Below are 23,578 nucleotides of genomic sequence, written 5' to 3'. Positions count from 1 at the left end.
GTAAAGACTCCAAGCCAGACTGGCCCAGTGGCCAACAACCTGCTCCTTCTCTCTCCAGGAAAGCTGCTGACCATGTTCTTCCAGGTCACGATCACCCCCCACGCAGCCCCACCCCACTGCAGAGCTGCTTTCAGAAAGGAAGCTGGTCCCTGGGCTTCACTCAGAGGTGGGGCAGGTGGTTTGGCCGAGCTCACGTTGGAGAAGGACACACCCCAATAAATACCAGCATTGTCCAGTAGGCCCAGGGACTAAGTGGGAGGTATGGAGCTCGCGTGTGAGGTTATAGCTGAGGAAGGCAAGGAAATAATCATCTCCTTGTGGGTTATCATGGGATGTGGACCAGTTAACTACTTAATGGTCTCACCAAATTATTCCAAATTAGGAAGATGAAAGACGAATTACTTGATAGGTCTAAGACACAGATATTTCCCTTAAAAATGATGATGGATATAAACCTTCAGAATATCAGTCATATCATCATTTACAAGTCGCTCAGTAAGACTTGAATACTGACTGGTGTGTCTGCTTACTTGTTTGCATTGTTGTTTACACACTTATATTTGTTGCTTTAAAAAAACAGCATATGTGGGTCATCCCATAATGCGATATGTTAATTTTCAATTAATCAATTGCTGATCATTGCACAATATTTTGTGTTTGAAGACTTCCTTAGGATTGTTAAAGAAAGATGCTTGAACCAGGGGAACCCTACTCTCGCGTTACACTCAAAGTGCAGACAGATGAGGAGAACCTCCACTTTCAGCAAAGTTCGACAGAATCAAGTTCAAATTTCTTAGCCTAACATTGAAAGCCTTTAATGTAGCCCCTATCTGACCATCTTGCAGTGCATTATAAACTAATAATAATGATTATATTATTATATATTAGGAATAATAATTTTTATGTTATTCATATTCTATCCCAAAATTTCAGTCTACCAAATCCACCAATAAGCAATATTCCCATGTCATCACATGTCATATCATGTGAATTTCTATTTGGCCAGGAATGTGCTCCCCCTTGCTCTCCAAGGAAAAGTTGTTGTGTTAGGTTTTCACACTTCTTAATTCGGTTTTCCTAAACACCCCAGGGATAAACTTCTTGCACAAAATGTTCAAACTGTGAACTGTCCATACTCTTTTCCCCACACTGCCACAAGGACCAAGGTGTCTTACCAGGTGTGCCTCCAAAGTGTGACACTGACAATGAGAGAATGAAGCAGGTGAGATGTATTTACATGGCTTCGTAACAGCCAGGCCTGCACATACATGACTTTTTGTTTTTTAGAAACCTCAGTAAACAAAATTGGTATAATTGAAGGTAGTTATTCACATAATAAAATGACTCATTTGATGGGTCCTTTAAAGTCATGGCCTCTCTGTGAAAGTATTTTTTAATAAATATCTAACCACTTGACGGAAGCATAGAGGATAAATAAATGAGATTAAAAGTAATTTTAGTTCTTCCCTCATGCCGCTCTTCACAGGAAAGGGCATGTGCTATGTTGCCATAGAACTTTCTAGAATCTGATGCGGTTTGGCTTCTTTTCTGTGACTGAGATGAGGTTGAAATTTACAAACATTTGCTGAAGAGCAAACCAGGTAATCATAGACGGACTGATTTTGTTCTGAACTTGAAAGGAATTTAGAGACTGTCTACAGCAACAAGTTGCCAAATCACTCTTGTCAAGAAAATGAAAGAAAAACGACAATTTATTTGCAAATAACTAATATGTGGAGGTGTTTTTATAATTGAATTCTGCTATGAGAAGAGATAGACCAGTCATGGGATAAGGCAGGTTTCATGTGTGCCTGGATCATATTAGTTTTCTATTGCTGCATAACAAATATCCACAAACTTCACAGCTTAAATGAAATTATTATCCCATTGTTTCCATAGGACAGAAGCCCAGCATGGCTCAGCTAAGTTCTCAGCTGAGGATCTCGTGAGCAGTGTTACTGGCCTCTGAGGTTCTAGGGAAGAGTCTTCTTATAGACTCATTCGGATTATTGGCAGAGTTCAGTTGCTTGTGGTTGTAGACCAAGGATCTACACTGCCTCATTGACCATCAGTTGACTCAGCTCCATCCTGACTCTTGGTCCCTCCAACCTCCCTCTTCATGCCAACCATAGCGTACCTGACACTTTAGTGCCTGCAATGCCTCTGCTCTCTTCTTCCAGTACCAGGGAGACAGCTACCCTGCTTTTAAGGATTTGTGTGATTAAATTAGGTCCGTGGACAAAATCTTGATTTTATGGTCAGCAGAACCATATTAAATAATCATGGGAGTGATCGCTGTTTATAGTCTGTTTCTGGGGATCAGAGCATGGAATCTTGGAGCCATTTTCAGGTGTCTGCCTACCTCAGTTTCTCAGGTGACCCTGATGAGATTGTTACTAAATTTCTATTGGCCTTAGTGTCCTAGCTGTACAGTGGAATGAAATCATACCTTGGAGCATCATTGTGGTGATAAGTGAAATAAGATAGACATTGTATTTAAAGCATCGTGAATAAGCCACAAAGGTGAGTGGCCTTTCCCTGGCAGCTCACATTCAGTTTTGTGCCTGGTTCATTCTTCATGCCAGAGTTTTTGTATTAAAAAGAGGAATGAGTCTTCTCCCTTGCAAGTTTGGATGTTCTTTCAGAGTTTTATGCTGCTGTAGTGCATTGCCCAGATTTGATTTTTCTTTAGTAGCTAAAAACTTATACATGTTGCATGTGGGCATAAATTTAGAACTTGGACAAGAGGGGAACTTGCCAAAATTCAACCTTGGATAGTTTACATCTGACCTTTAAAAAAATACACACATGATATCTTGGCAGTAAAAGTAACTTTTTGGTGGTGGTGGGTAAGAAAAATGTATATATAATTGCCGGAGGTTAGTTTATCCTGCAGATTTTATGGGTACATTCCTCAAAGCCTATTTGCTTTTAAGGCTACAGAACCTGATGAAAGAAAGTATGGTTCTGCCTACATCTTCAGTTGTCAGGACAGCACAGTCCTTGCACTGTGGTGCTTTCTGCATTCTCTCCATGCACTGGTAGGTTTTTATAGATCCCCCTTCTTTATTAATATGAATATGAACAAAAGAGCCAACAGCCCTTAAATCCATCAACTGGCTATAAATCTAAACAGCTGCATTATGAGTCACTCGGAGATCAGCACAGTGAACGGGCTTCTGTGCTTCCCCCCAGAGGTGGAGACCACCCTCTTGAAATGGTCATTCTCCCCTAAATCAGGAACATTCAGCTTGGGTAAGGGAAGTCTGAACGCAGCTCTCCACAAATCTTCAAAGGCAAGAAGGTAGGGGTGAGGTGATGGGGCATCCACAGACCTAAGTACTGGAATTAGTGGGAGCAGAGTGGCTCATATTGTCAGTTTCAAAGACCTTTCAAACACTTCCTGTCCCTCATGTCCCAGCCACAGAAAGGAATTAGTAATTTCTTTATATTTATATTTACCTCCTAAGAGTATTTTCAGGGTTAATGTAATAGCACACACAAAGACTGCTTTGAGTGGAGCATATTATCTGGTGATTATGTACTTTATGTCCTCTATTCTGAAGCTTAAACCATAGATAATGACTAATGACATGGTCTTGGAGGAAGACAGAAAAAAAGAAACCCATTTGTGCTAGTTCAACCGCATGCAGCCAGAAACCTTCCAATCCACAAATTCTTTGTTTCTTCTTTGTTCAACAAAGTCTGGATTAAATCAAACCTTGGGAAATAGGTTATTAGCTTACTGAATTTTGGGGTCATCAAAAGGCCCCTTCCTTTACCATACACTATGTAGATCATAGGTGCCTTAAAAGCTTGTCTTCAAACAACTGGACTCTTTTCTCATGGACATAGATCTTGTAGTACACATTTCTGGATATTAATTCTCTCTGGATAGAGCTGAAGATGGTCCTACTAAGGGCAGACCGAACTGATGCTTAGGATCCATCATAGAAGTCACTTTTTAAACTCCCTGTGTCTCTGATAGGTTATTTTCTTTTAGCTTACAGCTGCTGTCACTCATGGAACACATATAACTAATCTATTTAAAGTCTGTTTAGTATGACTGACAGGCAGCTAACAGGAATTTTTTTATTAACTTGAAAAAAGAACAAAAACACGTACTATGCACTATAGCATGTGGAAGGAAGATGGTAGGGGGAAAGAAAATTTAATAACAGCCACTGTTTATGGAGAGATTTCTGTATTGCTAAGTCTTGCTGTTTTCTGTTGTATTATCTCATTTAATACAACAAAGACCCCTTTGTAAAAGGCATCCTCATTGTCAACACTATCTCCGTCATCATCACCTCCATTGATGAAGTAAAGGAGGACAGGGGGGTTGGAATTCCCCAGGGCCACCCACCTGGAAGGTGCTGGGGCTGAAACTGAGTGGCTCATTGATGCTGGAGCTCTGATGCCCATGGCTTTGTGCTGTGCACTGGCGCGCGCTGCAACCACACAGCCCAGCCTCCTGCCAGAAGCGAGGAAGCTGCATTTTAAAGGCAGTGCTGAGCCCACTGAAAGGCCTTTTCTTCAGAAGAGGAAACCACTCCAGACACATAAGTGACGTTACACAGAGACCCTTTGCTTGGGCTTGGTTGAGACCCAGATCCCAGTGGGGTTTGGCCACGGGCCTGCCAGTCTCTGTCAGGGAGGGTGTGTTGAGTTGGGGGGGGGGCTGGAGATGCCACGACACCTCACTGCTGGCTGTGGATGGGCTGTCGGGCCGCACTTAGGACAAGCTGCCGGGAACAGGGAGCTCATTCTTCCTGCAGCCAGGCACAAAGAGGGTGGACAGGCGGTGAGGCAGGGGCAGGCATGCGGGCTGGCTGGAAGGAGTGTAGAAGCCCTGGGGGAGGGTGGGGTCCCCTGAGATGCTGTAAGACCACCTCTTCTTGGGTTTCTGAGAGTGAAGACAAGATGGACAGAGTCCTCTGAGAATTTGTGCTTTCTTTCTAAGATGTCTCAGAGGCACCTGGTGGGTGTGCACGACAAAGGAGCACCACGCCCCTTCCCTCCACTCTCCGGGCTTCCGCTCCCCATGGGCACAGCCACTCAACATATATCCTGAGGATGTGCACAGGGAGCTTTACCAGTAACAAAAGCTAGAGTGGAGTGTGACCGATGCATCGCCACGCACAAGGCTGACGCAGTAGGAAGTGTTATTGCAAAATAGCACAAGTCTCCTTGTGTTATTATTTTTTTATAGCTTTTAGGGTTTTTTTTTTTAGATTTATTTATTTATTTATTTTTCCTAGGCAATTTACCTTTTCTTTTTTTTTAATAGAGGCATGTTTTATTTATTTATTTGTTGGTTTGTTTTATTTATTCAAGCACTGGGTACAGTCAGAAGCGCGGGAGGGTGAGAGAATTCACCAGAGCCAGAGCGGGGAGCAGAGCAGGCAGAAGGACCAAAGTACACTGCTGAGGGGAGCAGCGGGCGGCAGGAGAGGTCTGCGCGCCATGCGGGACCCTCCTCCAGTGGCCGGGAAGCAGCCGGGGATTGAACTGGCGCCGCAGAGGCCGCGGGCAGCTTCACAACCCAGAGCTCAACTGCTGCGCCACCAGGGAGGCCCTTTTTTAAGATTTATTTATTTATGCATACAGGAACTGAGGTGCAGGCCAGAGGTGCTGGGAGTGAGAGGACTCACCAGAGACAGAGTGGGGAGCAGAACAGGCAGACTGACTGAAATACACTGCTGAGGGGAGCAGCGGGGAGACAGGAGAGGTCTGCTGCACCATGTGGGTAGCTCCCTGGCTGGCAGGGGGATCAAACTCGTACTTCAGTGGCTGGTGAGAGCTTCACAGCACAATCTTCAGCACTTGTGCTACCAGGGAAACCGAAGCCTCTGTTATGCCCAAGATCAGCAGACTCGGCGAGCATAGCCTCCAAGAATCCAAAGACAGCTGATGTAAATGCAAAAGGGAGTTTATTACGGGCTCGAGTCCGGGCCCTCGACACGCACCGATGCAACGGCAGAGGTCGAGAGCCCGGACTCGAGCCCGGACTCGAGCCCGTCCCTTTTGCCTCATCAGATTGGACCTTGGATTCCAGAACCTGCAGTGTGGCCTCACTCATATGCAAGAGAGCAGTGCTGGGAGGCTGAGGATGGTGTGGCTTGCAGAGCTGCGGCAGTCCTGAGCAGGCCCCGGGGTGCTGTCACCAGCTGTGCCCCAATTATGAGAAACCATGCTCGCTGCTAAGCAGAGAGGCCTTGTCATAGCATGAGAAGACTGGGGAAAAATTGCTTGCGAGGTTTATATAAACTCACATGAGAAATAGGAGTAGGATCTCTTTTTAATTTTTAGTTTATATATTTATCTTTTAATTCATTTATTTATGCAATAACACAGCATTACAACACTATATAAATGGGCATCACTGTGAATCAACCATGCTTATGCTATCTTAAGTTCACTGGTAAAAGTTAAAAAAAAAGAAAGCAGATCTTTGAGGAAGGTGGGGCAGTGAAATCATTTTTCCTTCACATAGCTAATTTCAGCATGTAAACGCTCTACATTGCAGCAGAAATACTTCAAAAGAAATGGTAGAAGACAAGCATTAGACACAACTGTCCTCTCGAGGTGACAGCTATGCTAATATCCCTGCAGGGACCCCTAGGTGACTGTGGTAAAGAAGCACCTGAACCCCACTAGAGGAATTTGTTATCCTCATGAAACCTGACCCAAAGCCACTTGTCATATGTCTTTGCTGTGAAAGCAGCATAGACTTTTGTTATCTCTGACAATAACCAACAATAGCCAACAAGGACCCCAGGTGCCCCCATGAAAAGGAAGCCAAATTGTGGGGCGGGGAGGGCAACATGTCCTTTCCTTGCCCTTCTCAGGGTGAAGGAGTGGAGACATCTTAGGAAAGCAGAATAAGAATCAGTAGAAAATTCATCCAGAGTGGCAGCTGGTGCTTAGTAAGTGGAGGCAGGAAAAGTATCCTAACTTTCTAAGCTTTATGCTATGGGAGGTGATAATTTTAAGTCACCTGAAGAGCAAAAGAACTCAGCAGTGCTCAGAAGTGCGTCACCATCGTGGGGAGAGACTTTCTTTCTTTTTTTTTTTTTTTACTTTTTTTAAGTTTTTTTTTTTAAATTTATTTATTTATACAAGCACTGGGTACAGTCAGAAGCGCGGGAGGGTGAGAGGATTCACCAGAGCCAGAGCAGGGAACAGAACAGGCAGACAGATGAAACACACTGCTGAGGGGAGCAGCGGGCGCGGCAGGAGAGGTCTGCGCACCATGTGGGACCCTCGCCAGTGGCCGGGGATCGAACAGGCGCTGCAGAGGGTGCGGGCAGTTTCGCACCCCAGTGCTCAACCGCTGCGCCACCAGGGAGGCCCGAGACCATCTTTCTAGTTAAATGTATTGATAATTCACCCCCAGTGTCCAGTCCATGACTCACCTAACCAGCCCTTGTGCCTTTCTGGATGAAAGCCTCTCTCTACAAGTTTTGGGGCCTGTGACTCCTGGTGTGGAGAAAGAAGTTTGAATTAAAAGGAGGCATGAGAACTCGCAGGACTGGAGCCAGCCATGCAGGAGCTCCTGCTTCCTTGAACTGAGACTTTTCTTATTGAAATGAAGATGGGGACAAGGGTCAGGAGCCCTGAGGAGCCCGTGTCTCTCCTGCAGGTGTGTGTGGGGGAGACTTCTCACCCCTGAATGAACAGAAGGGGTGAAAGCTGTCTTTCTGTGGCTTTCCCTCTCCTGACACCTGTGAGATGTGCTAACGATCCTGTGGAAATCTCCAGCAGAGATTTCCAATAGATGATAAAGAACTCAAGCAGGAAAAGGCAGGATCAGCCTTGCCCTTCCACATCTTCCTAATCATGGAAAGAAAGTACAGGTTCCCTTGGAGAGATTTAATTTACAGAATATGAAAGAAAAACTTGTCCCCATTAAAGCACACATTCGGTGTTGTGTTCATTTTCTGGCTTTGGGCTGTTCGAAACTAATCCTGAAACCACTTTAAGTCATGCGTTTAGATACATGAACACAAAACAGGACTATACGTTTTCAAGATACGTAAAAACGTAGGGAAAAGCTCTAGAAATGCGTACAACAGAATGACAGCTCAGGGGGTCACTATGGAGCAAAGAGGCTGGAGCTGGGGCTTTAGCCATATTCCCCCCAGTTTAACATGCCCCATGGAGAATGTCTTCCACGCATTTACCATTTTCCTTGAAACCTCTGCAAACTTGCTAATTGTTCTTATACCTTAGCATTCTCCACTTAGGAGTCCAGATGAATAATTCAAATTGGGGAATTATCAATAAAAGAAGGCAGCCTATTAGAGTTTGATGGAATTAGAATTGTTGCATTTTTCATCTAGTTTCCCTTAAAATAGGTAGCACTGCATCCTCTCCCTCCTCTGGGGAGAATACCCCAAAGCATGATTTTCTGAGTCTGAATAGAAAGCCATTGTTCCAGGCTCCACCAAGTCTAGAGAGGAGGCTCAGAAAGTCCCTCCTCTCAGCACCGAGGAACTGATTCTCAGAACCAGTTGAGAAATAGAGGTGGCCCAGCCCGGTAGGCAGCCAGCCCAGAACCCCTTCCAGCCCCCCCACCCAGCCCCTCCTACGCTGCTGGAGGCTCCCAGCATCCGCCAGCCCTCCCCAGCCTGGAGGGACCACACCCTCCCTGGGCTCCTACTGCTTTTTCATATGCATCTCATGCTCAGGTCAAAGGAAACCCACCTCTTGTTTCCTGAATATTCCATGCTTTCCCAGAGCAAGCCTTGTTGTCCAGCTTCTCCTGCCTACTGAAATCATCTCTTCCCAGTTCCCACCTCCAGTGCCAGAGTCTCCACCTCGTCTTTTTGAATCTGCTCAACCAGATGTCATGTCTTTCTCCCCGACCCCTGTCACCTTCTGAGGGTTCCCCTCATCTAGTTGGAAATGTACACGTTGCATTTCCCCCAGAGCAAGCAAGCCGGAGAAGGCAGGGCCATGTTGGAGTTACACATTCCATTCCTCCTACCTGCCCACAGGCCAGGCTTTAGGCTAAGGGTTGGAGAAATAAAAATGGACAGGAATTGTCCCTGTCCTCCTGGAGCTCTAGTTTAGAGATTTGGCTAATGGCCAGTGTCGTGGTGAGGCGAGGATCTGTCACTCCCAAACCAGGAGCCTCTGATCTCTATCCACTGCAGCTCTCCAGGCGACTCTTCTCTACAAACTCCATGTCTCAGAATGAGAGGAAGATTCACTCTGCACATGGGCCTGGGTCGAACGCCAGGACGCAGGGAACCCCCTTTTCTGTGTAGAGGGAAGAGGACAGCATAAGAAAACAGAGAAGAACATTCAGTCACAGAAGCAGAAATCAGTAACTCATCTCTGTGATCACTGGGAGGCAGCTAAACACTGAAGTTTTCCGCTTGAGGATGTGTGTGTATGTGCATGTTTGTATGTGAGCAGGTGTGTTTATGCACACGTACATGTGTATATATATGTAATGTGCACACACACAAGCTGTGTGCATGTGCATGCACACACATTATGCATGTGTGTATATGGGCATGTGTGTATGCACAGGCATCTGAAGAGAAAAAGTTGTTGGAAATCCATGGTGCTCTGAGCCCTCACCCCACATTCCTCCCTGCAAGGGTTGGGGGGCCTGGCTCACATCGCAAGGCTGTTGGGTCCGGTGGGCCCTTCCCCACCAGTGGCTGAATGGGCTGGAGAGCTGAGCGTCCAGCTCCTCCACTCGCTGCTTGCTCTGGGCACTCTTGAATACATATGTGGCCTTCGTGAAGAAAGGAAGAGAAATGAATTGGATGCACGTCATGCCCTGGAGTGCTGGCCGGCGAGGGCAGAGCTGGGTAGCGTGTTGCTCTTGTTATAGAGCAGCCCCGATATTGAACGGGTTCCTGGCTGTGGGTCCTCACCCGCGCGCTTAAAAGGGACTTATGAATACTCCACTGCGGGCACACACAAAAGGTTAATAAAAGGTTTATTCACAAGGGAAAAGGAAATAAGGAAAATGTACAACTCAGGGAGAAAATAGGGAAATAAAGTCTTTAATGCGTCCTACCCGATCCGACGACCTGGAAACCCAAAGTCACTCTCCAAGCTGGCCGGACTGACGCTGCGAGCTGGCGGAGAGCCAAAATGGGGATCCCCCAAAGCCCACGTGTCTGCCTTTTATATTCACCTGGCTGCTGAACCCCACCCTCAGGTCCCAGCCACCTTCCCTTGGGTGGTGATGGGATGTGGAGTTCCCAGTGTCTTTGGCTTTGGCCTGGGGTGGGGGTGGAGTCCACAAAGCCGGCATGGAATTAGCTTTCGGACAGCCTTTTCCCCCTAACAATTCCCCCCTTTCACTTTTTGCCACCATTTCCATGGTGATGAAGATCGAATATATGGAGGTTGGGAATTGTTGGGAATTCCCAAACATAAAGGTGTTGAAGCCACTAAAAGTGATAGCTTTGTGTTTATGTACATAAGGCAAAGCCAAGATTTTATTTTTATTGAAAATTCCAGGGTATCATACATTTTGTGCTTTAGAATATAAAAGCATTAGTTGCTTCAAATTGACTGAAGCAAGACTGCATTCACTTTATTTCGGGCCACCTTTGGTGGGCGCTGGCAATGGGGCTTGTTCAGGGATGGCACCAGGGGTGACTATGACAGGGAGGGTGCCAGGGCTTTGTGGGGTGAAGCCAAGTGTCAGCAGGAACTGCTGCGGATCCGCCTGTAACTCTGACGTCAGACTTCTCCGTGAGCCCTAAAGTGTGCGTCATTTAGCCGAGGCAAGAGTGCCAGGCTGAAGTGAGATATTGTATTGGCTCATCCACAAGACTGAGCTCTAGCTCCCTTCCAACAAAGGAGAACAGCTTTCCAGAGAATGACTCAGAGGATAAACAACTGTTTGTTCATGCACAAAAGAGGAAGTTGTTTCAAGATGTTTGTGAAGGAAAAAGGAAGAAAGGAAGCAATTAGACACTGCTTTTGTCCTCAAAGAGGCTAGCAAACTCCAGCGCTGAGACTCACCTGGTGTGCGCACCCAGGAAGAGCATCTCCTGGGCCAGCCAAGTGGACAGCAGAGGCTCCTGGCACAGAGGGGATTGGGGAGGGGGCTGGAGTCACCCCAGAGGAGGAAAGCGCACTGCGGACACAGGCAGGTGCCCTTTACCACTGTCCTTGTCTCTGCCTGGATTTGGTCTGGACGCTGGATTCGCAAGGAGGGGCTGCAATTCCATGCTGACCACGTCCTGCACTAATAAAAACAGCCACCGCTGTGCATGAACAGCCCCTAGCTCCGTGCCTAGTGCTAGTCTAAGATTTTACACCTGAGCCCGCAGGGGAACTCCAGGGGGAGGGTCCACTTACGATTGCAGTTTTCCAGATACGGAAACTGAAGCCCAGAGCTGTCACCTTAGCTGTCGCGGGCTCTCAGCCAGTAGGGGCAGAACCAGGATTTGAACCCAGGCACCGGGATGTTTGGTTGGGAATTCCTTGCAGTCTTACTGATATGATTTGATCACGTTGGAGTAGGTTCGTAAAGCAACAGGCGAGGAAAGGTGAGGACGGCAAGGAAAGAATCAAGTGGGAGGTTGAAGAGAGCCAAACCTGCCTCATAGTCGCCATCATTTATCAGGCAGTCTTTCCATAAGGGCTGCATTCGAGGCATGGGGCAGACAAGCATTACCCCATCCATTTTTTAGATGGGAAAGTTGGGGGACATCTGGTTCTCCTTGGGGACTTGAATTTTTATAGATGCCACATTGGGGCCTGTTCCACATTGTCTGTCATGGGGAATGGTGAGGGGGAAAGGTGGGGAGCAGAGGGGTACAGAAGCCTGCTGCACTGGGCCAACAGAAACAAAGCCAGGACAGCTGCTGACCAGCTGTGCATACAGCTGCGACTACCCGGCCCCAAAGGCAAGCAGGATGGCCCTCATGTGCACACTTGTCTGTCTGCAGACCTGGGTGACTTGTCCACTCAGGACTTGTCCACCCAGCACAAGTCAAAGTCTCTTTTGTCCTACTGCAGGGGAGACATGTGCCCATCAGCAGGCCAGTCATGCTGCAGGGGTTCACCTGGTCTCCTGCAAAGTGTAAGGCCCATGAATTCCACGCAGGAAAAGCAGCATGAGTAAGAATGCACTGGCAATAAAGGACGAGCAGCCTCACTGTGTGTCCCCGACTCATGTGGCAAATGTTACTGCTCCCCTCTGCATGTGGGCCTGGCTCTAGGTGCTGGCAATCCAGGGAGAGCCAAGTCCAGGGGCAGACCAAGTCCACTAAGCCACCAAGCTCACCTTCCAGGGGCAGGAAGGACTCTCACCAAATAAAGCTGTAACATACAAGGCGGTGTTGGTATTGTCCACTGGAAGGACAAGTAGAGAAGGGGGCAGAGAGAGCCCAGGGAAGTGCTATTTTAAAAGGTGGAAAATCTCTTCTGACAAGTAAAATTCTGACAGAAGTGAGCGAGGCCACCATTGGGATATCAGGGGCTGAAGCACCCTGGGCGGGGTGACAGCCAGTGCAAAGGGCCAGCGGAGGGGCATGCTGGGAGTGTCTGAGAAGCACAGAGGAACCAATGTGGCAAGTGTTTAAGGACGTGAATTCTGGGAGCTGAGGCTCGGAGAATGCTGGGACCAGATCGGGGGTGTGGGGCAGGGGGTGGGGTGGGGTGGCAGGAGGCGTTTGCATACCATGGCAGCAGCTGTATATTTCATTTTGAGCATTTTGAACTGAGTGGTGGCGTGACCACAACATGTTCCTAAATGACCCGCTCTAGCTGCTGAGAAGAAAATTGTCTGTAAAATAGTGGTCCAGGGTACTTCTGGAGCAGTAGATGTTGTGCTTGAACCAGTTCATTTTCTTAGGAAACAAACTAGCAGAAGGAATGTGGAGTCAGACCGTGAGATTTCACCTTGAGAGTGGGCTAATGAGAGGTCTGCTGCGCCATGTGGGTAGCTCCCTGGCCGGGGATCGATCTCATGCTGCAGGGGCTGCGGACAGCTTCATAGTGCTGAGACCCAACCCCTGAGAGTGGGGTAATGAAGCTAGACTCTACTCGGAGGCAGTGTGGAGCCACTGGCGGAGGCAAGCAGGTTGTCTCACTTAGGAAAGCTCAGGGCTCAAACCCGGGGGTGGCATGGAGCTGGGTCAGGCTTCCCCCAGGCCCCAGTCCTGGAGTCTTGGGCAACCATTGAACCATGCTAAACTTGAGTTTCATCACCAGTAGTTTTTGTCTATTCCTTGCCTCTCTCTACCGCAAAGTGTTCTGACGAGGATGAGGTGAGAGAAATATGTATGAAAGCCTCTGGTGGACAGTGGCTCAGAGAACCGAGGTAAATACGGTGGTGATGATGATGATGATGATGGCAGTGGTGTGGTGGTGATGCTAGATTGAAAGGGGAGCCTGGATGAGGGTTCACTGGGGAGCTGATCCCACTTGTCCAGGTGAGCCATGGAATGGGTTCGAGGTGTGGGGAACAGGAATGGGAGTGCCCAGTGGCAGAGACATTGCAAGGAAGAATCTGCAGCTCCCTGAGGTGGACTGTAAGAGTCCGAAAGGTCCAGTTATGGCTCTAACTCTTGTCAGTCCAGCCCCAGCATATCCTGACACCTGCAGGGACCTGTGTGTTCTCATACAGAGATCGTTGCTGTCACTATGGGCTTGACAAAGTGATGGGTGGAGATCTGGAGGGTCAAGGGCTGTTTCACACGCCTGGTAACAGACCCTCGTAAGAGAGATAATAAAGGAGACAGAGAAATAACTGTCAAAGAGGAGAGAAACCAAATGAAAATTGTACCTGGAGGAACGGACAAGGAAAGATGGTGTGGAGGAGACCGTGGAGGTGAGAAAAATGACAGCTTGGATTTGAAGTTGCACAGTGTGAAAGAATCAGCATCAGGGGTTTTGGTTTTAGGACAGGAAGCAGAGTGAATGGCACCAGAAATAGGACCATTGGGAAGGGGAGGTCGCTTGAGGAGGGAAGATGCTGTCCATCGCATGTGACTGCAGGTTAATTCTGGAGACAAGAATTGCCGAGGAGCTGTAAGTAAATGAAGGGCTTTGGGGAGAATCTGGGGACAGAGATGAGTGCTAAAGCTAGAGCCTTGAAAGTGCCCAGGGGGCCGGGGTGGGAGGAGGGGGGCACGCAAAGGCAGCGCAGGATCAGACGGAAAGACTAAGCACATGGAAGACAAGGAACCGTTTAAAAGGCAAGAGAGTCCGAAGTGTTCACCTTCAAAGGGGAGTTGAGGAGAACGAGAAGCCACCCACTCACTGAATTTGAATTTGGGAGACAGTCTCGGGAGAGAGACCCAGCGAGAAAGGAGGAGGCAGAAGGGAAGGAAGAAGATGCCCTCTGGGAGCGGGTGTGGGTCATGGAGGATTTTGCAAGAGGAGGCCCTGTTTCCAGAGGCAGGTGCACACCCCAGGGGTTGAAGAAGGGACTGAATGGATGGACACAGGCTTGAAGATTTTAGCAAGAAAATGAGAAGGCGGAAAAGCAGGTAATAGGGATTAAATGTCAGCAAGGGGTATTTTGGGGGGTTCCCTACACCTACCCATGGCGGGAGGGAAGTGGCTGCAGGCTTTCGGCAAGCGGTTGATGGTGCTGACCGCCAGGCTCCAAGCAAGGGGGCCACTCCCCATCGGGCCTCGGACGTAGGCCTCTTGCTGCTTTTGGCTTGAGAGCAACAACACATTATGTTAAACGATCACGTGTGACAAGACGTTCCCTTTGAGGTAAACTGACATAAAAGAACGTTGATTCATGATCAGAAGACGAAAAGCTTAGCACCGTGAAATAATCGTTCTTTCATCCTGTGGCCACATCTTTTGCTGACAATTCCCAGGACATGTCACAGAACATTTATCCCGCCGTTCATCTTGAAGGGCTCCGCCGGGCCCCTTGAGCTTGCGGCTTCGGTGAACCCGGCCTCCTGGCCTCCTGGAGACATGGCCCCAGCGCGGCCCCCTCCGGGAACCAGCATCTTGTTTGCATTTTCAGCTGGTTTGCGAAGGAAGTGGCTTCGGAGCGGAGCACACCCACGCCGCTCACTCTGCTTGTGTTTGGCACCATCAGACTCTCCTGCTCAACGCTGCGGGAAACAAGACCACTTTAGAGGCTGAAACCCTGGAATTGACTCCACATGACAATAAAAACCATACAGCTTTTGCCTTCCGCCCTGCGAGTTCCTCTGAGGTTATACTCCCTGCCCTGCGTTTCACACTCCTAAAAATCAGTCCTTCTCAGAGATTCTGGCAAAATAGAAGCACTCTGAGGGTGAACTTGATCTGTATTTTTTAAATATTTGTTCCTTTTTCTCAATGGTAGTCTGTTTGCGGTTGCTGAGACCCAGCCCTCATCATGCCTGCACTGCACGGCTTTGAAAGAGAGCAACCCTTCCTTTCATAGCTTAGTGAAGAGGACAAATAACAGCGAAAAAGGGGGTGCTTGGCTCACCTGCCACACCTCAGCACTCGCTCCTTAAAAGATGCAAATACAGTAGGATGGGTGGTTCACCCCGGTTCTTGGGTCAACAGAGCATCGCATCACATGTGTGTTCCAGCACCGAAGACCAGCCCACAATTTCAATCCCATCCCCCTGAGCCCCTGTGAAGGACTCCACAAGGCATCTAGAACTTTCCATGACCTAGAAGCCTTGTGTCCTTCAATGATGCTGACAGCAGCCCCTCCCTCTGCCAGGTGAGACGAGAGAGCCTTCCATCCTTTCACCAGTTGGCACAGAAGACCTTGCCTCGCTTCCCGGCCCCCACACCTGTCAACACCTGGGATGATGCACAGGCCACAGGTGACTGGTGTTCCTGCCTGCTGGATGACAGCTTCTGTCTGAGCCCAGTGGCCGGGCCTCTGTATCCTCCTTGCTCCCAAGGGCCACGGTGTCCCTTCGGGGAGGGACTCTGACCTCCCCAGCAAACTGGCTTTTGCCGTTACACCGCATTTGAAGTGCTTATGGCTCTCTGTTGGAAACAAGGACAAGTTCTGCTTCAAGATGACTGATTTGCAAAAGTTTCTGTCATCACTCGGTATGGGTGAGGGAGGGAGAGCTTGAAATATACATACACACACAGTAGAGAAACGAATTTCCCCAGGGGAAACGAGACGCTTCGTTTCAGACATCCAGGTCCCTGAAGCCAAAACATGCATGTGGGGAGGAAGGGCTGTGCTTGAGTTACAGAGAAAATTGCCCGATCCGCTGTTGCCTTTGTTTGTGTAGACACAAAAGCGAACAGTATTTAAAGTATCCGTTGTCCCCATCACCGAGACCCAGCCGGGGGTGAATTCCCTTTATGTTAAGGAGCAGGGTCCAGAAAGGCTGGCATTGTGCCAGCACCATTGTTTGTGCTGCATTTTGGTGTCCGCAAAGTCAGAGAGAATTTGTTTTAAGGATAATGTCCCGAGCTTTTCCGATAGGGCTTTCCCATCGAAGCGTGGGAAGGTGGGAGTCTCGTGCGACCCCCGACAGGCCCTTAAGCCTGAGGGAAGAAAAAAGAAGTCCATGAAGTGACAGAGCTGAGGCTGGAACACTGAACTTCACAGGCCGGGACAATTTTGTTTGTAGAATGTTAGCATCTGCCTTTGACTCGGTATGGGAACTATGAGACAAGCCAAACAGGGTCAACCTGATAAGGATTATGTCGACCAGGACATCTTCTGAGTGTCTCTCATAGCAAAGGTTATGGCAGCCTCTAACTTGCTAAAAATCAAAACAAAACCCTGGAAAAATGTTCTGGGAGAGAAAAGAATGGCTGTTTAGAAAGGAGAAATCAACTGTTCTTCAAATGACGATTTTGTTTCTTTCTTTTTTAAATTTATCCATCCATGCATACAAGAGCCACAGCACAGGCCAGAGGAGGTGGGGGGCGGAGAAGACCCACCAGAGACAGAGTGGGGAACAGAACAGGCAGACTGACTGAAATCCACTGCTGAGAGGAGCAGCGGGCAAGACCAAATGACGATTTTCTTAAGAAATCTACAAGTAAAAGAACATCCTTTTGGCAGAGGATCAGCCCAACAGACAAAGGTAAAGCATTAATAAGACAGAGAAAGAAAATTCAGTGTTGAAATTGGACGCATAGAGCATAGGGGAGATGACAATAATTTTCTTTTAGGGAAGCCCTCTCAAAGAGGATGGAAGCACCCTCTCCCCTTTAAACTTCCTAGTGCACACTCCCAGCTTTTAAAAACTAGGCACCATGTCTTATTACACAGTAGAACAGAAACGAGAACACCATGGAGAATCATTATGGAAAAGGGCTGCAGTGGGGGTTTGTACCCCAAGAACAGATTTGGGGAAGGGAAGCTCTGCTTTAAAATGGCACGTAGCTCCTGAACCAGAAGGAAAACCAACATTCTCTTGGGCCGTGTTGAAGGTGGGTTGCAGGACCAAGATTTTACTTTTGACAGTCAGACCCGAAGACAGAGGTGCTGGGAGCCACGTCAGTGTCCTGCTTCTGTGGAGGGTGAGCGAATGGTTTGGAAGCCCAGCTGCCAAGGCTGGAATTTCTGAATTCTCCCTCGATCTCATTTCCCCTAGCATATGGGAGAACTAGAAACTACCTTGGAGGTTGTTACAAGAATTAAGTAGGCTGACACATGCCAGGTGTTTAGTAGAACAATGTGTCACACAGAGTAAATGTCAGCTATTACTATGGTTTTTACTTTCCTGGGTGGGGGCTTGACTGTGGGATGAGCTGGAGCTGCAGGAGGAGTGCCTTTCCCACTCCGGTGCCTCGGGCTCCAGATTCCATCATGGCCTGCAGTGTGAGCCCGTTTCAGCTAACGAAGCCTTTTGAGTTAAAGTGGCATCCAGCACCAGGAGCCCTTGGAAGTCTTCGAACATAGCCAAGCAGGTGTCTAAGTGCAGCAAGAAATGAAGTTTCGAAGGTAGACAGTGCAGGCAGTGACCCCACTGGCAAGATGTCATGGAAGTTGTGTTTTTCTCTGATAAGTTGCTTTGCAGAGACTGAAAGCAAAGGAGAGATAGGAGAAAAAAGTGAGAGGGAGGAAGTAACGCAATGCCATACGTCAGCACGTCGAGGTTTCCTGCGCTGCAGTCTGGGCGCAGGGTTGCACCACATAGCACAATAAGAAATACATAGTTGACCCCTCAATGTAGCTCAATTTTTCTTTCTTTTATCCCTAAGTAGCTGCCCGCCCTTTCCGTGGTGGAGGGACACCTTGACCACTTGTTCTTAAGTCCTGAGCCTGACCCATAACCTCTCGGCATGTGACTGTGCTTTGGGGTGAGATGTAAAGGCCCTCAACTCTGTTCCTCAAACTCCCCACTCATTCTCCCCTTTTTTATAGGCTCATTACCTTTTTGGGAGACTGAGGGTAAAAAAGTCATTATAGATCTGTTCTGCTCCCCATTTACTCTGGTGAATCCGCTCACCCCCTGCACCTCTGGCTTACACCCCAGTTCTTGGATGCATAAACAAATAAATCTCTTTCTTAAAAAGTCTTTGGCACTTCCTTACAGACTGTCTTTGCTTTCTCTTCTTCAGAGAAATGTCTCCTTTGCTCATTTATAAATCGGGTTGTTTGGTTTTTGTTGTAGTTGAGTTGTAGGAACTCTTTCTATATTCTGGAGCTCTCTCTCTCTCTCTCTCTCTCTCTCTGTGTCTCTCTGTATGATTTGCAAATGTGTTTCCCATTCTGTAGGTTGCCTTTTTACTTGCTCTATCTTTGGATGCACAGAAGTTTTACATTTTAATACCCAATTCATCTATTTTCACTTTCGTTGCTTTAGTTTTGGTGTCACATCCAAGAAAGCATGCAAAATTCAACATCATAAAACTTTTGTCTGTTTTTCTAAGAGTTTATAGCGTTAGTTCTCCAATTAACTCTTTAATCCATTATGAGTTAATTTTTAAAGATTTATTTATTTATTCATTCATTCATTCATTTATTTATACAAGCACTGGGTACAGTCAGAAGTGTGGGAGGGTGAGAGGATTCACCAGAGCCAGAGTGGGGAACAGAAGGACCGAAGTACACTGCTGAGGGGAACAGCGGGTGGCAGGAGAGGTCTGCGCGCCATGTGGGACCCTCGCCAGCAGCCGGGGATCGAACAGGTGCTGCAGAGGCTGCGGCAGCTTCGCAGCTCAGCGCTTGACTGCTGCGCCACCAGGGGAGGCCCATTATGAGTTAATTTTTAAAAAAGATTTATTTATGCATACAAGAGCTGGGGTACAGGCCAGAGGTTTGGGGGTGAGAGGATTCACCAGACACAGAGTGGGGAGCAGAACAGGCAGACTGACTGAAATCCACTGCTGAGGGGAACTGCGGGGGGACAGGAGAGGTCTGCTGCGCCATATGGGTCACCTCCTTGGCCAGAGATGGAACTCGTGCTGCAGTAGTTGTGGAACAGCTTCATAGCGCTGATTCCTAACCCCTTGCCCCACCAGGGAGGCCCCCATGATGAGTTAATTTTTGTATGTAGTGTAAGCTAAGGGTCCCCCTTCATTTTCTGTATGTGGCTATACAGTTTTCCCAGTATCTTTTGTTGAAAAGACTCATGGAATGTCTTGGCATCTTTGTTAAAAATCAATTGACTAAATGAGAATTTACTCTGGGTTCTCTAGTTTATTTTCTTGGTTCATGGATCTGTTACTATGCCAGTATCATGCTGCTTTGGTTACTGTGGTTTTATAGCTCCTTTCTGATCGGTATTTTCCTTGGCTATATTATTTTCAAATAAGCCTGTTAGTTTGTTTTGACACTGTGAAGATGTCGTAATAATGTTTTCTGGCCTTTGTTGTTGTTCCCTTGAGTATAATCTTTACTTATTCATTAAAGGTTGCTGAAATATTTACTTAGAAGTGTAGACAGCACAAGAAAATGTTTGCTTAGAAGTGTAGACAGCACAAGAAAAATGTTTGCTTAGAAGTATATGTTTGAAATGGATTAAAGTCTCTATGTTTCAACTTTTTAAATTCAATTCAAAATGCTCTTTTTTTCTTTTATGCAAGAGCTGGGGTAGAGGCCAGAGGCGTGGGAGGGTGAGATGATTCACCAGAGACAGAGTGGGGAACAGAACAGGCCCCATTGAGGGGAGCAGCGGGGCCGACAGGAGAGGTCTGCCTGGGAATCGAACCTGCACTGCAGAGGCTGTGGACAGGTTCACAGCGCTGTGCTCAACCTGCTGTGCCACTGGGGAGGCCCCAAAATGGTCTTTTTCCCATTTTGATTGAAGAGGTGAAAGTTCACCGATCTACTGTAAATGACTAGAGTAGATGGTCATTTAGGACAACCATTTTGTAAATAGTGAAATACCCAAGTTGGTTTCCAATGAACTACCTATATGTAAGCATTGCTATGCATACCTCCCTGGCATGGGAACAGTTATTCTGCATAGATCTATTAGTGCTTCTATTGTCTAGCAACTGTTTCAAAACTGAGCTGAGAATTATTCTGATTCAGGTGGGGGATGGAATGTTTAAACCGATATGACGCTGTCGCTGGGGCACGGCATCACCATGGCCTCAACGTCCGTGCACACCGACCCCTGAGGCTATCCGAGAGTGCACCTGTCTGTTCCTTTTAGTAATAATTCCCACGCCCCCAACTCATGCCCAGGTCGTAGCTGGGGCCTAGAGTAGATTTCTCAAATAGCACGTTTAATATTTGTGTAAAAGAGCAAAGTACACTGGGAATCTCAGCAAACTTACTGCGGGGACGAGCTGGCTCTCCTGCATTCCTCCTGCAGCTGCCACAGACCCCGCAGTCACAGGAACAGGCTGGGTCCGAATACCGGGTAGCTCACGGACACCTCAAAACGGAAATCCTGGCACACCTCTGCAGCCTCTTCAGCTGCGACACTCTCGGGCCTCTCTCTTTTCATGGCTGGTGCCCCACGAACTCAGTTTTCATGCCCAAGCCTGCAACTCATTCTCAAGTCTTCTGTCTCCTCCCCTCCGCCCAAGTCCAATGCTTCAGTAACTCCTATTATATTTTTTCTTTCAAAAGCTCTTCATATCAGCCAACCTCTCTCCCCTCCCAGAGCTAGCTATGGCCTCCCCACTGGTGCTCACCCACCCCCACCCATTCTTCCCAGCAGCCTGTTGCCTTTGTCACATTTAAACTGTCCTGTTCCTCTTCTGTATAAAATTGTGCAGTGGTTCCCCATTGCTTCGTGACTAGAGAGCAAACTCAATTCCACGGCTTACACAGCGCTACTTGATGTCACCTCTGCCACCTCTCCAGCCTCCTGTCCTACTGCACACACATGACACTTCCTTGATATCATGCCAAGGTTTTATGTGCAAAGCAGAACCTGTTCACAATTTCTCAGGTAGTAATTTGTTCTAGATTCAGAAAAAATATTAGGGATTGTTCTCCACAAAACACACTATTATTGCTACATAAGGAAAAACAAGGAAGACACATATCTTGCCTTGAGAATGTGAATGGTCCTTTGGCCAAATCGTGCATCCTTACAGAAGACTGTTCTTGTCAGAAGCCACCATCAATATCAGCTGGACTCAGGAAGGGGGTTCTATGCTCACCTGGGCCCACAGATGATGAGCTGGCTACACCTTGGCGTGGGGAAATCCCCGGCTGAAAGGCTTCACCTGTCCTACACGTGTTGCTCATCAGCACTAAGATCTGCCCAACAGCACTAAGATCTGCCCAATCACTACTGTGGGTTCGACAACAAAATGCATGGATGATAAATGAACAAAATGTGCACAATTTGATAGAGAAGGACCTGATATGTGTGTGCATGTGGACAAGTGCCTGGTGCACAAATAGCATTCTTCACCGATTTATTTTGACTCAAAGAATGTTAGTGCTGCAATCTGTGGGCAGGTTAGAGGTGAAAGGCAGGTCCTTTAAGGAACATAGTCAATGAAAGGAAGGGCCTGGGAAGCAAGCAACAGAGGACCCCAGAGCAGGGCAGCTGGTCCGGCCCAGGAGAGCTGTGTCAGGGGTATGTGACATCCCTGGGGGACCTGATCGGGCCCCAAGCTGGGCAAGGCAGGGCAGGGTCCTGTACTCAGCCTTCTCCTTCCCACCTGCTCAGCCTGCCCCCTCCCACCCTGCTCTCCCAGACTGGCTCAACAGAGAAGAGATGTGGTCACTCCAGGAGCATCTCCCAAGGCAGCAAGTGCATCAGGAGCAGTGCACTTAATTAAGGAGAGAGCGCCCAGATGGGCTCCTAGTTATTGGAATGTGGAGAACTTCATTATAGAGTGCGACAAAAATGCATATAAACAGACTCCCTGGGCAATGAGGTCATCTATTCAAAGCACAATAACAGAAAGAGAGCTTAGCAGGGGCTCCAGTTACTTCCCCCTCTTCCTACTCCCCCATCTCACTGTTTATTTTTTGACATGGCTTCTCTCCCCACCTTTTCAAAATCTCTTGCAAGCAGCTGACCATAGATCTGACTGAGGCACGCAGTAGGGGAGGGCGAGGGTGAGGGGTCAAAGCAGGGGCAGGAAGAGCATGAGGCCGGGGAGACGGGTCACAGGGCTGTGGTGGGGCACCCCGGACAACACCTGAGGGGAGAAATCAAATACGGTACAAAAATAAATAATGATATAAGAAAACAAATTAAGTAATAATAAAAAAATTTCTTGCAAGCAACCGGGAGGGGAGAAGCTGAGCCAGGAGGGGCAGTGACGCCCACAAGTTGGAGAAGGGTAAAGGGATAGAAAGAGACTGAGGACCAAGAGACATTGGGGTGGGGAGAGAGCAGAGCATAAGCCACAGCTGTCCCCAAGGGATATTTTCCTTAGAACAGCTCCAGAGAATGCAGCCTCGTAGAAAGCCCACGGCTCGTCACAGAGTTCCCCCAGCGCACTGCTGGCCCAGCCCCACTGGCCGTGTGACCCCGTGTGAATCTGTAGTCTCGGTGCCTCCTGGGCCAGCAGGGCTGGGTGAGAGGCCTGAGCTGTCCTTTCAGCTCCATTTCTAACTGTCGGGCCAGGAAGGCACAGGGCAGCTTCGCTACAATCGGGCAGCCGGGTAAAGGAGAGTTCTGGAGCCCTTGGTGGCTTTTCAGGCTTTTAATGATCTTTCTACGCCATTTGTTGTGAGGCGACCGGTACACAACAGACAGGGAGGCTGGGGGACGGGGCGGGGCGGGGGGCTGAGAGGATCACCAGAGACCGAGTTTGGAAAGAACAGGTGGATCTGCTGAAACACACTGCTGAGGGGAGCAGCGGGGAGACAGGAGAGGTCTGCTGTGCCATGTGGGTAGCTCCCTGGCCGGGGATTGAACTCAGGCCGTAGCTGTGATAGCGCTGTGACTTAACCCCTAGGCCACCAGAGAGGTGCTTGGGGTCTTTCTGTGCCCCCCCCCCCTCCATAGTCACTGGCTGCTTCCAGTTATTCCCTCATATCCTGTGTTTGGAGACACAGGAAAAGGTGTTGCTTCTTGAAATGCGCTGATCGGCCCAACGCCATCACTTTGTGACTGCCTGTATTCAAGGACTTCAAGTGTCAACTTATGTTGGAGCTAAAATCAAAGGCACGTGGTACCAAGTCTGAGCCTGAAGTCATACATCAAGCATCTCTTCATTCCTGCCCAACTTCTGCACCCAGCCTCCCACTGGCGACCTTGGCCGGGTCTCC

Source organism: Talpa europaea, assembly GCF_964194135.1.
Source record: "Talpa europaea genome assembly, chromosome: 2".
In the NCBI taxonomy this organism is placed as follows: Eukaryota; Metazoa; Chordata; class Mammalia; order Eulipotyphla; family Talpidae; genus Talpa; species Talpa europaea.
The sequence above is the reverse complement of the archived record's forward strand: the minus strand, read 5'-3'. Positions refer to the sequence as shown.